At 39.0% G+C, this 13,883-nt stretch overlaps 1 protein-coding gene across 5 annotated transcripts in view; it reads right to left on the reverse strand.

Annotated features, from left to right (window-relative positions):
* The window catches only part of LOC127934639 (spectrin beta chain, non-erythrocytic 4-like), an 80,462-nt gene that overhangs the window by 65,537 nt on the left and 1,042 nt on the right, over positions 1 to 13,883 (reverse strand). The gene's annotated exons all lie outside the window — the stretch shown is intronic.

Here is a 13,883-nt window from a genome sequence, read left to right on the forward strand (position 1 = left end):
AACGTCTGTTGAGTGGTGCTAAAAGGTTAATGGAATTTGAAAACACTACACTAAAATGAACCGATAATGTTAACAAAATCAAATGTGGCATAAAAACACTTGCCACCATGCCACTTTTAGCTTATTTCTACATGTGTTTGACATTTATTTTATAAGCTTACTTATGATTCGTGCTTCACAGGACTCATAAATGCTAATAATGCTGTAACGGGTGCGCTACAGAGCAAGTTTACTATATCAGAAATGAAATACATATAGAGCTGGTTATGTGATGTAAACGTCAAAATGTACAAATCTTACAAAAGAAAGTTGTTTTAGAAAAGTAAGGAAATTGTTTTAGAAAGATGTCTTTGAAGTTGTTTTACTGCCTATTAGTATTCATTTAATCTGGATACGGCTGTGAATTGCTTGACTTTTCTTTACCTTTGAAACACAAATGAAGATTTTTTTTTTATCGGAAATATTTTTGTTTCACCATTTTAAGCCTTTTTCATCAAGTCTTGGACGCCTCGAAAAGTTAATAAACAGACCAAACAACTAATCCATATGAATCAAGCTGTGGAAACAATTGCGAATAATATGTGAATAAAAGGCTAAATTAAAACTGTTCATCATATAAAGCAATGATGACATCTTTTGAAAGATTGGATTATTCCACTCAATTCATGTAATTAATTTTACTAACCCTTAAAAGTGTCTTTGCACACATAAAGCTACAGAAAGGTACACCAAAAATACGACCAACTAGGGCTGTCACGAAAACAAATTTTGCTGGACGATAAACTGTCCAGGAAATTATCGCAGAAAAATGATAATATTGTTGTTCTAAGACCAGTTTCAACTAATTTAATGATAATGGCACAGTATACCTTTTCAAAAATCAATAAAATTTTATTTTATTTTATGGCAGATTCAGAGCAAGAAATACCAACATGTTGACTTTGTGTGGCTTAAAATTCATTAATTTTGCATGTTATATTATGTTTATATGCCAGTTAGGGAAGCTGATATTGACCGTTTAACCATTAACCGAAAGGAAACATTTTGACAAATGAAGGGGCCGTTGACATATCAAGTCTTTTTTTTGTGCTCAAGTTCGTTATTTCAGATGCGGTATGCACGCTCATAATGGAAGCGCAACGCGCTCGTTTTTTCCAGGCCCGCCTGTACCACATCTAGTTAAAAAACATGCAATCTTTAGTAAAATTAAACAAATAAATAAATGTGATTTCGTACTGTTGGGTTCTAGTCTAACCAATTTAAGATGAAGAGAAATTTTCTTTTTGTGTTTATTTTAGTCACTTCAAGAAGTTATGAGGTGAAGTTCAATGACTAATGGATATATTTACCATTTTGGCTTTCTGTTTAGATAAACTGCACACTTGATCACTATTTTACTGCTCTTGGGACTGAGCCTACATGCTTCCTACAGCTCTTCTGACGTCTGCTTTGTAAGGCACTATGAATTGGAATTGGTGATTGCAACACAGCCATGGTTCCTGACATGTGAACTAATGTATTGTCTATGTGTGCAGTGCAAGCTAGCTTAACAGGTGATTTGCGTCGCAGTTATTAACCTACTATGTTATCTAATGTAGCTCAGAAATGCTGCATTGGCTATTCAGCAGCATCCATGGCCGGAACGGTTTGTTTTATGAGGCAGATATTCCTGTGAAACCAAAACAAATATCTGTCCCATTTTCCCTCAAGCTGATGTACAGTAGCTTCATGAGAGTGTGACGTCAAGTGACCCTTTCACAGGAATACAGAACAACTGGGTCAAATCACCTACTAATGTAAGAGAGAGCACCCCCTCTTATTTTCTTCAGCGTCTTGAGAAGTGAATTTAGTATGAATGAATTTCTAATAGATATTAGGAGGCTAATCCTTCACCCCATCCCCCTTCCAGAAGCATTTCCACTGCCTGCCAGTGAACAACCAGACCATCATTGGTGAGCTGTGCGTCATATGTGCCGTTTCATGAATTTCCATCCAACAGTCACTGTTCTCCTGGTTATAAACAAACACAGAGAGTCTTTGACAGGTGTTCACCTCACACACTCATTGAGATTTCAGTCATTATTATCTTGAGAATGCAGCACACAAATGCAGAGCGTTCCCCTTCCCCCAGTACTCATAAACCCAAAATCTCAACAGCCCCATCCCCCATAATAACACACACACACACACACACACACACTGTGGTTTTGGACATCCTGACAAATATTCCAAATGGCACATCAAGAGATAGCAAGAGATACGCTGAATTTATGTTTTGTGTGACAGATTTATGCCTTTCTTGTTTCATTTTATTCATTTATTTTTTGCATTAAATACATTTTCATATTTGACTTGTACATATATAAATGTATATATATATATATATATATATATATATATATATATATATATATATATATATATATATATATATATATATTTAAACATTTATAGTTAGTAGGTGTATTAAATTGTATGTCAAGAGATAAGCTGAATTTGTTTTGTGCGACAGGCTTATGTCATTCTTTTTCTTAATTTGAGTATATATTAGCATTTTATACATTTTCATATTTCATTTGTACATACTGTATTTATTTCTATTTTTGCATTATTTTTATTTCCATATATTTAAATGTGTGTGTGTGTGTGTGTGTGTGTGTGTATATATATATATATATATATATTTTTTTTTAAATCCTCATTATGTTTAAACATTTTCAGCATATATATGAAAGTGTTTCAGATGTTTCACAGTTGGCCTTATTTCTCAGCTTCTTCACAAATCGTGAGACGGGGCATATGTTTTATGTAAAAAGGAATTCATTTCTTTAAGGCACACTGACATTTTCCCTTTTGTCACAGAGTAAAATTCTCAATCACAATCCACTCGGGACATTCTTTTGTAATATCATTTGATTTATCAATGTATTAATAACACAAACCCAAAACAGACTATTGAGAGCTTGCAAAAATTATTTTTAGAACAAATTGTAAAAATGAACATTCTTAAATACTCTCTACCCATAAGCAGAAGGGGGGTTGAGATACAGTATCACCCAAGAGACAATGCAAATTATTTCAAAATGAATGCCAGTTTCAAAGGAATGGGTGAAAGACATACGCGACCATGGACCACAAAACCAGTTTTTAGGGATTTGCGATTTTCTATTGGTGTATGGTTTGTTAGGATCGGACAATATTTGTCTGAGATACAGCTATTTGAAAATTTGGAATCTGAGGGTAAAAAAAAATCTAAATACTGACAAAATCACCTTTAAAGTTGTCCAAACGAATTCGTAGCAACGCATATTATTAATAAAAAAAATTTTTTTGATATATTTACAGTATGAAATCTACAAAATATCTTCATGGAACAAGATCTTTACTTAATATCCTGATGATTTTTGGCATTAAAGAAAAATCAATCATTTTGACCCATACAATGTATTTTTGGCTCTTGCTACTACCCAAGCGACCTAAATTTTGTGCTCCAGGGTCACATATAAACATTTTCCTATCACATTAAACTAGTTTATGAATTAGATTAAGCCCTGCAGTGCAGTACTACCACTGGAATGTCAAATAAGTCAAGAATTTTATCAAACCAGAAATCTATGTATCAGTCTGAGATAAAAAATAAAAATAAAAAAAACATCTATAAGCCAACATTTTTTATTTATTTCAGAGTAAGACATGGATCTTGCTAAAATGATCCCAAACACATAATATTAAAATGCAAACCTGACCTAAATATTACTCCCACTTTTGAGAAAATACACCCACAAAGTCTATGAGCTGTTGAACACAAGCTCATAAGTGTGATCTCTGGTGCTTGTTCTAATTCACTAATTCATGTTCACAATCTCTTCTTTATTTGCAGCCTTATTCGATTAAAGATGCACTAAGCAAATTTTGCCAAGTGATGCTGATATCTGAAAGCACCAAAACAAACAAGCCCATACCCCAAAAGGACATCGCCCCTATTTTGAAATCTTGATATCTTGATAAAAAACATTTTCCAGAAGTTGCTTAGAGCACCTTTATCACTGAGATTCAAACATATCATCACAGAAATCTGACATACAACTTGTACAGGAATCCTCACTTATCTATTTTATGGTACAAGTGTAGTTCCATCAGTTCCTTCAGCAAAGCCCATAAACAAACATCAATTTTAATTTGGTCTTATAATCATACTGTTGTTTCCTCATATATTTCCTACTGAATGTTAATGGGCTTCATTTTTATAGACAGTAGCCTTTAATTTTAATATCACACCAGAGGAAACTTGACAGCTTTTGTCATCGATGAAAGCAATGAAAACATTTTTTAAAATGTGAAAAAAAAAATTCAATTGTGATTTTCTACATTCTATTGCTAATGGTTCATTTTCCAGAAGAAAAAGACTGTAATTTAAATGTGTATTCTGATCAATACTAATTAAGTCAACTGTTTTTAAATCTCAAAGCTAAAATACATTGACTAAAAGACAAACTTTTTTATGTCATGGGTTCTTTACTATTCTTTAAGATTCCCTTGTGAAAAATGACATACTTAAGCATACTTTTTTTTTTTAACAGAAATAATGGGATTTATTTATAGGTGCAAACTGAATGTAATCAGATAAATACATATTATAGTTTACATTGTTACATAAATGTGTGTTGGAAGTGTGTGTACACATCCATTCTATAATGATAAAAATCCACCCGTTTTTAAAATCCCTATTTTAAACCCTATTAAAAACCCCTTTCTCAAATCAGGCTGTTCTGAAATTTCCTGTCCGAGTGATGTAGTTCTGCACAGGCCCCTCCCACCAGGGCCATGCACAGAGATTGTGAGGGGCAGTGGGCAAAACCTAAAAAAGGCTAATACATGTATTTCATGATCTGGGTCATTATTTAATACAAAACCACACATAATGTTCCTACTGTATCTCTGTCAATCATTCTGATATTTAGTTAAAATAGGTGCTGTCTGTCACTGTCTTTAATCAGTTCTGTGAATGACTGTATGGTCATTCTTTATAAATGTCGTTTGTAAAGTACAGTCTTAGGCACATTAGTATTTTCACCCCAAAAAAGGGTCCCTTTTCAGGAACTCGAGCTGTGTTGAGAATGTTTGGGGAATGCCTCCAGCGTGACGTCTCTGAATAACATGTGTAATTAGTCCAATGAATGGGCGAGACGTCATAGGCGGGTGACGTCAGAGACCAGGAAGCATAAAAGCACGAGCGACGAAGCCGGCAGCCAGCCTTCTGTTTTCAGCATCTGTGCGTTTCAGTCGCTATCTGTTTGAGTCTTATTTAGTGTCGTTTGTCCACTGATAAACTCCATTTGTCAAAGCTTCAGTCAAGAGAAGTTTTGGGTGAGAGCAGGCAGTGTTCAGGCTGTGTGTTTTCCCTGCCAGCAAAAAAAAAAAAAAAAGGGTAGGGACACACGCAGCTCATGTGTTGTCTACTTGATAGTGAAGCGCGCAATGTCAGCTCTCGAGGGAGTTAACGGCTGCAATGCGAGTGTTTTCTCTTGGTGGAGAGAGCCTTCACTGACGTTTCTCATGGTGCCAGCCCAGCTTTCGCTGAGGCGTAGCGGTGGTTGTGCTCGCGGGTTTCGCTTTTGGATCTGCTGGAAGTAATGTAGACGTGCAAGTCCCTACCTTCTTCCTTAACCACCAGATCCGGCGCCCACTCTCGGGGGTTTGAAAGCCCGCGTTTGCAGTACTTTATCCCCGGTGAGAGGGTGTGACGTGCTGCCTGTCTTTCTCTGAGGAGATTGATGTGGAAGGCGTCAATGAGCTTGCCAGTTGCACAAGCACCAGTTACAAAAGCATATTATGTCCAATATTATAATAAGCAGCATTAATGAGGAGTGGAGCTCACGCAGTTGGCTTTGGGGGGCTGACTGTGTTTCTCGCTGTTAAGCGCTCCGGTCTCGCCGGGAATGCTCTGAGGAGTATGTCCGTGCATGCAATTTTGTGGTTGAGGTCGCGCTGCTGCTGAGGCATGGCGGGGACCCTGATAACACAAATCACACATGATCTGGTGAACGGGTTGGAGATGGCTTGTCCTATCTCCACCCATGCTCACTAGATCTAGAGCTCGTTCTCGAGGCTTGCAAGCTAGCATTGCGCTTTCTTCGCCCTCTGTGGCAGAGCTCGCTGCAGAATTCATCTTTCTCTGAGGAGATTGATGTTGCTTGTGTGACTGAGTGGCAAAAAAAAGAAAAGACATGTGCGCTGCCGAGGCAACGCGTGTATTACATTGTTTTGTTTTGATGTGAGTTTTTCTACACCAGACTGTGTTGACTTGTCTGGTTGTTGACTACATTTAATTCTGAGGAATAAAATGACATATTTATATGACTATGTGAAGTTAGATGTACAGGGGCTCTTGGGATGTAATTTCCTGTGTAAGAACACGTTTACCTCTCCTCCTCTGAGGAAGTTGAGGCGGTCAGGGGCTGCTCGGCAGAGCAGTCCCAACCGTGTTCCAGCCTCTCATGCCCGGGGGTGTCACTTTTTTACTCTGCAGACAATAGAGTCAGGTGGCGCTCCCAGGCCAAAGCCTTTTAGTGGAAAGTGGTTCTGTGGACTGTCGTTTTTGCTGGATAGCCTTCGTCATAACGTCCTGATGCCGAAGGCCTAGGACTTTTTGAGGGCCAGCTCCCTCTGGGGAATAGCGGTGTACACCATATTACACGGTGCCCATCTCTCCTCAGTGCCCTCAGGAGATCGTTCTGACAACCCTGCCATTGTTCCAGGGCACAGCAGTCCCCGGCGAGCGCTTCTCTGTTACCGCCCGGAAACGTAGCGGTGCTAAGAGGCTTGCTACCTCTACGGAGGTCTCTAGAGCAGCTAGTACAGTCTTCCCCTGCTGGTCTGCTGCTTCAGGGCACTGAGCTGGTGGCTCTAGAATCTAGTGGTGTAGAGTCTAGATGCACCAGAGGCCAGTCTCGCGAGACTGCTTCCCTTAGGACAGGGATAGGCAACTCCGGTCCTGGAGGGCCACTATCCTACAGAGTTTAGCTCCAACCCTAAAAACACACCTTAAAAAAAGGCAGTCAGTGTTTTCGGGATTACTAGATAGATACAGGCAGGTGAGTTTTTATGAGGGCTGAAGCTAAAGGATGGTGGCCCTCCAGGACCAGAGTTGCCTATCCCTGCCTTAGGAGGTCAAATGGCGGTGTGGGAGCCCCTGCCAAGTGTGCTTTATGGGGTCCTGCCCTGAGCAGGCTCTGGTCTAGTCTTGCTAGTAGATGACGTGGGTCTGAGGACTGTCGTTTTTAGAAGACTTCAGCTACAACTGTCCTGATGCTATGGCTCAGGACCTCGGAGAGCAGGCCCCTCTGGGGAAGAGTGGTGTACACTGCATTATACAATGCCCGTCTCTCTTCTATGCCCTCAGGAGTACGATCAGCCAACCCTGCCGGTATTCCGAGTGCTCCTCTCAGTTACCGCCCGTAAACGTAGCGGTGCTAAGAGGCTTGCGACCTCCTGGGAGGTTTCCAGAGCAGCTAGTTCGGCCCTCTCCTGTTGGTGAGCTGCTTCATGGCACTAAGCTAACTGCTCTGATGACACCAAAGATCAGTCTTGAGAAGCTGATTCCCTTAGCAGACTATTTGGCAGCGTGAAAACTACTGTCAAATTTGTCTCAGTGGGTCCTGCACACTGTAGTGAGAGGCCACACAATCCAGTTCTGGTGGGCACCAAGCAGGCTCTGTTAATGGAACAGAAGTAGACTCTCTCTGAGCACGGAGGCCATCAAGGGGGTCCCTCCTCAGGTTGTAGAGTCTGGGTCCTACAGCCGGTACTTCACTGTTCCGAGGAAGGATGAGGTGTTGTGTCCTTTTTTAGATCTGTGCTTTTTGAACCGCTCAGTCAGAGGACTGAAGTTAAGCACGTTTGCACAGGCCGAGGGCTGGTGTGTCATGATCAAAAAGATGCACTTATCTCCATCCTTCTTAGGGCCCTATTTTAATGATCTGAAACGCAAGTGTCAAAACGCGAAGCGCAAGTAACTTTGTGGGCGGGTCTCGGCGCTGTTGCTATTTTCCAGGCGGGATAAATGGCTCTTGCGCCCGGCGCAAATCTAAAATGGGTTGGTCTGAAGTAGCTTCATTATTCATAGGTGTGGTTTGGGCGTAACATGAAATAAACCAATCAGAGCGTCATCCAACATTCCCTTTAAAAGCAGGTGCGCAAGTTCCATTATGGATTGCTATTTTTATGGCGTATTTACCAGGCGCACGCCAGGAGCGGTTCACAGCCGAGGAGACTGATGTTCTTGTAAGAGCAGTGAAAGACAGAGAAGTTGTGTTGTATGGGGATGGGAGAAACCCACCCAAAATAGCGTCGGTTAAACAGGCGTGGGAGGAAATAGCCACAATTTGTCAGATGTCCTTATATACACATATGTCTTGCCACTATTTGGCCAACAGGTCTGATCCTTAATTACTACAATTAGCCTGAATAATTTGTGAGCTAGATTTATGCCTATTTTTTCACATCTTCGTGGCACACCACAATGATTTCCGTCATGTCACGTGTTAATATTTTTTAGTGTAACAATTTATGATTTGCAAAAATAACTGTTGCATCTGTGTAGATTACATGAGCAAAGTGTATGCGCGTTGTGCACGCTATACATTATGGTCAAGCATGCGCCCTTAAAATAGCATAATGAACAACGCGCAACGCGCCACTGACTTTAGACTAGGTTTTTTCTGGTCAGTGGCGCAATTGTTTAATGGAACAGCAAAATAGCACCAGGGATCGTTTGCGCCGGAACACGCCTCCTTTTTTGTGCCGAACCGCCCAGGGAGCGCAAGTTCATTCACTAGTTTAGCGACGTGCTTCTGTGGAGGGAAAAGCGCGCTTTGCGCGGGTGCAAAATAGGAATGACACATGCGTCGGTGTACAAAGTCAATTGCGCTGGGTGCAAGATAGGGCCCTTAATCGAAAGTTCCTGAGGTTTGCCTCTGTGGGCAAAAGCCTACCAATACGGATCTGGCTTTGCACTCTCACCCCACACTTTCACGACTCAACCACATTGATGATTGGTTGATATTAGCTCAATCAGAGCAGATGACAGTTCGGCATCGAGGTGTCATTCTCGCTCACGTAAAAGAGCTAGGGTTAAGATTTAACGCCAAGAAAAGTGTGATTTTTCCAGTACAGAACCACTTAACTGGGCGTGGTGTGGTATTCGACCACGATGCAGGCACGTATGTCACCTGCTTGGATTGAGTCGATCCTCACTGCAGTTGCGAGAGTGAGAGAAGGCCGGTCACTCACTGTCAAGCAGTCTCAGAGACTGCTGGGTCTGATGGCAGCTGCGTCCAACGTGAATGCTATTGGCCTGCTATACATGAGACCCCTACAGTGGAGGCTCAAGACCAAGGGGAAACCCACTTCGCATGCTAAAGGTCTAACTTGTGAAGGGGTCAGTGATTGTCTTCTTGACAACTGTCAGATCAGTAGTCTAGTAGTCTTATTGTGTAGCATAGTAAACCAAAATGAGAGACCATTTTAAAAGCTTGGGAAACCTTAGCAGGTGTTTTGAGTTAATTAGATTGGCATGTCACCATATTGTAATTTGTTGTGAACTGGTGGGTTTTTGTTAAATGTGAGCCAAAATCATCACAATTAAAATAACCAAAGACTTAAACTACTTCAGTATGTGTGCATTTAATTTATTTAATACACAAGTTTCACAATTTGAGTTGAATTACTGAAATAAAGGAGTTTTTCCACAACATGCTTATTGAGATGCACCTGTAGCTGTTAATTAACAAGCTTCGAGAACTGTGGTCTCTACACCAGTGAGGTTGTGAGTGATGCTGTGGAATGGCAGGAAAACACGGAGCGGTTTCTTGGAATCAGCGGATGTTTAGCGGAAGGTTAAAAAAACGATTTGAGCTCAGGTGAGGGTGGGGTGTGTTGAGAGGGGCATCTCAGCTGATGAAGGGAAAGGGGCAGTGGCTCTAGCCACCGGGCCACCCCCCTGTGCACGGCCCTGCCTCCCACAATAGTTGATTGACAAGTCCCTTTTACCTTAGACCCACCCTGAATGAGCTGTGAGCTGTCCGCCACTGTGTCGAATCCGGTGCAGGGGAAGACAAGAATGTCTCTGATTGAGAAATTGAGGTGTTTTGTTGTTGGATGTAATAATGAATATATCAGTCGTCATTTACTACCAACATCTGACCCGCTGAAGGATTAACATTAAATTCGTTTTGAAGTAATGTGCCGATCCTGATCTGCTTAAATGCATCTATATTCGCACTAATCATTTGTGATCCAACATCTTTTACTGAAGAAGTAAGGGTTTTTTTTATGAATCTTTGCAAATCACCTTTCCCAATAAGTGTAACTTAGCAAGTTTCGCGGCTGAAGTTTACAGTCTGCTCATCACCCCACAGAAGAAAGGGTCGTGGTCAGCAGAGCTCATTAGCATTTAAAGCAACATGGACTAGAACTGCGTGCTGAAAACAGAGCTCATTTTAACAGGGTTAAAAGGGTGTTTTTTACACTACCATTGAGAAATTAAAAAAAACGTTCAATTTGACATTATTACAAATTTCCCTTTTTTGAAGTGCACATTCAATACAATTAAGCAAGCTTCTTTTTCATAAGGGTTCACATGTTAATAATCTCCAAACTTTTTTTTCCTATGCATTTAGCAGGCACTTTTTATCTAAAGCAACTTACAGTGCATTCAAGCTAACATTTTTACCTAACATGTGTTCCCTGGGAATCGAACCCACAACCTTTTGCACTGCTAACGCAATCACTCAGCCACAGGAATATTTATATATAGTAATAATAATACCCAAACAACAACAGGAAATCCACACATTCAAATTTTTCACATATTTATAATGTATCTCTTACACAACCTGTGTATCGGATAACATCAGGAGTCGGTATAATGTGCCCAGGGTTTCCCTGTCCACTTCCCTGACACCAGGAGTAACAGTTTGACCTTGTGTCAGGCTCTCTTGTCCTTAGTACTAGGCCTGTCAGGGTTTGATTCCTCTCCAGCACCTGGTGTCTACGGACATGACAGGCCTCTGACTGCAGGATCTGACTGACATGTGTTTCTCCCAGACAAACAAACACAGCTGTGAGAAGACCACAAGTCTTTAGGCGTTCACAAGTTTACAATTAACTACACTCCTCACAATCCATCTCAAAAATCAGACATGACTGCACCACACACACACACACACACACACACACTACATTGATTCAGGTCATTTATCCTCTGAGGTTTAAGGCAAAATCAGTAGTTCTGGTTGATGAAGTGTGTATTTTAGAAAGTAGATGTGTCAAAAAGGCTTGTTTTATTTTATTTTTTAAGGTGGGTAAATCAAGGAGTTGAAGCCTTATTCTACTGCTGTCCTTTGCAGAGTATTGCTCATTATTATATGGCTTCCTCACAGTACTGGCAAGTCGATTAATCTCACTCTCTCTTACAGAGCTGACAAACGCAAACTCTGCTCAGCCTTTCACCTCCTTAGAGATACACAGTTTCACCAAGAAATGATGTGGGGACAATGATGTAATCAAAAGGACACTAGAATTCAACAGCTGACTGTGATTCACCCACTGAAAAAGCAAAACGATTGTCATTTCTTTAAAGTGCATTTTTATATCGGTCTAATGAAAAGTCATGGTTTTGTTCAGTTTGTCTAGAAGCAAATATCTTTTTTAACATAAATTGTTTTTTTAAAGAAATGATTATACTTAATGTATAATGTTCCCCTCAGAGTATTCATGTGCAGAATATATATTAGCTTTACTGACTGCAGATTGTATTATTTTTGTGGTGTTTTTTTTTTTTTACATTGAAAGAACAATGGTAACCCCTAAATAATGATTAAAAACTGGTTTTATTTCTAATATATATGTATGTTATTTAACATGACTCATTCCACCTAAATACATTGTTTTGTATGTGTTAAATAAGGTAGAAATAATTCTTACAGATTTTTACAGTGTATTTCATAATGTAAAATATAATACATATCATCAAAAGATATCACAATAACATTAAAATGAAACATTGACTAACGATGTGTTCTTAGTTTCATATTAATCTACTTTCATATAAGAGCTAATTTAGCTTTGGTTTTTGGTGATCTTAACTTTTTAAAAACCAAATTATTATACTAACCAACATTTTGTTGGCCATTTTGGCTTATGTCTACAGAAAAAACATTATGTCTTTGTAATAAATATCTTTTACTTTATATTATTTTTTTTTTTTGTCTAATGGTAAATAAATATTTTTGATTAATACTAAATCAAAACTTTAAGGTTTGAATGAAACTACAAATAGAATTTCTGAAAAACTTATTTGGCTGTAACAAATTAGTTTTTTTTTTTTTAAGTAAATTTTTTTAGTGCATATAAAGTGTGCTGACAACAAAATTTGCAGATTTTCTGGACGTTCTGGACATGTTCCACTCCTTGTTTGTTTATTTATTTGTAGTTCTTTCAGCTCATTTTAACATATTTTTTTAGCATGCTGAAGTTCATTTCTCAGAATTCCATAGATCTTTGGCCCAGAAAATGCAATATGATTCGGTCTGGGCCCGATTATATTAATTAGTTCGCTCTTTTTAATCTTTTAATCGATCAAAGCAGCAGGTACCATCCACCCTGTCTCCTCACAGTCAGGAAATAAGCATTAGGATAAATCTGCTTAAATATCATACTGACATCATGTTCCTAAATCAGTTCCCATCTTCTCTCAAGACAATGTGAGACCGAGGGACATACAGCTTGGATGTCGACAATCTGACAGAAGAATTAAAAAAAAAAAGCATCTGCCCTTCAAAAAGGACATTCTACATTTAAATTCAAATAGGTTAGATATAGATAAGGAGCTGAAGCTTTTTCTTAGACTGTAAGTTTGCTTTCAGGGGAATAAAAAACTGATCCAGTCCTCAAAGAGTCGAGGAGGACCTGAGGGAGATCATGCCATGCTGCATTAACATGAAGGCCGTCAGTGCCCAGACAAGAGGAGTTCTCTGTCTCTATGCTTGCTTCATTTCCTGTTTGAACTATGTAGATATAGACATGATGAATGTATTACACTGAAAATCTGCTAGGGGATCAATGACATCATTAAAACTGGACTACACAATCAACATATTCACTTAAACGCAGAGCTGTGTATATTGAGTTTCAGAAACCCAATATGGGTTTCAAGAAAATTCAGTACATTAGGTTTCAGAAACCCAATATGATTTGATTTTAATTTAGCCAGTTTATTTTAAAAGACAACCAACTGAAAGGTGCAATAGAGCACATCAACACTACGAACTATGGCATACCACTATGACACTGTGTACTTAAAACATGTTACAAAACCCATTGCAAGTAAAGCAAGCCTTCAGTCTCTGTGAACGAAATTTTTTTGCATTTGCATCAAATCAGTGAATGCACAGGTATAAAATCAAGTTCTTGTTGGAAAGAAAAAAGTCGTTGCTCTGTATCGAAGCAAAGTTGTGCATCAAGAAATTGATACCACAAACTGTATAACACTATTGGAAATTCACAGACTAGACTGTAATCTAACAAGTATAAATATATTTTTTATTTTTATTAATTTTTTAAAATCAATTTTAAATGTCTGGTTTTAAATTAAAATGAACATTAACATTATCTTTGCTATTATAACTCCTGTGTAAATCTATTTATTCGACCTGCTTTACATGCAGAATTTACACAAACATTTTTGTGCCATATATGCTGCTTTAGGTGCAGTTTCTGAGCCTCCTTTACAGTCTAAATACTATATACAGTAAAATTGTTTATTGATTTCAGGAGAAAACAGGAGCAATGCAGACACACCAACTATATATATATATAACCTA

This window comes from Carassius gibelio, chromosome A18 (genome assembly GCF_023724105.1).
Source record: "Carassius gibelio isolate Cgi1373 ecotype wild population from Czech Republic chromosome A18, carGib1.2-hapl.c, whole genome shotgun sequence".
Lineage (NCBI taxonomy): Eukaryota > Metazoa > Chordata > Actinopteri > Cypriniformes > Cyprinidae > Carassius > Carassius gibelio.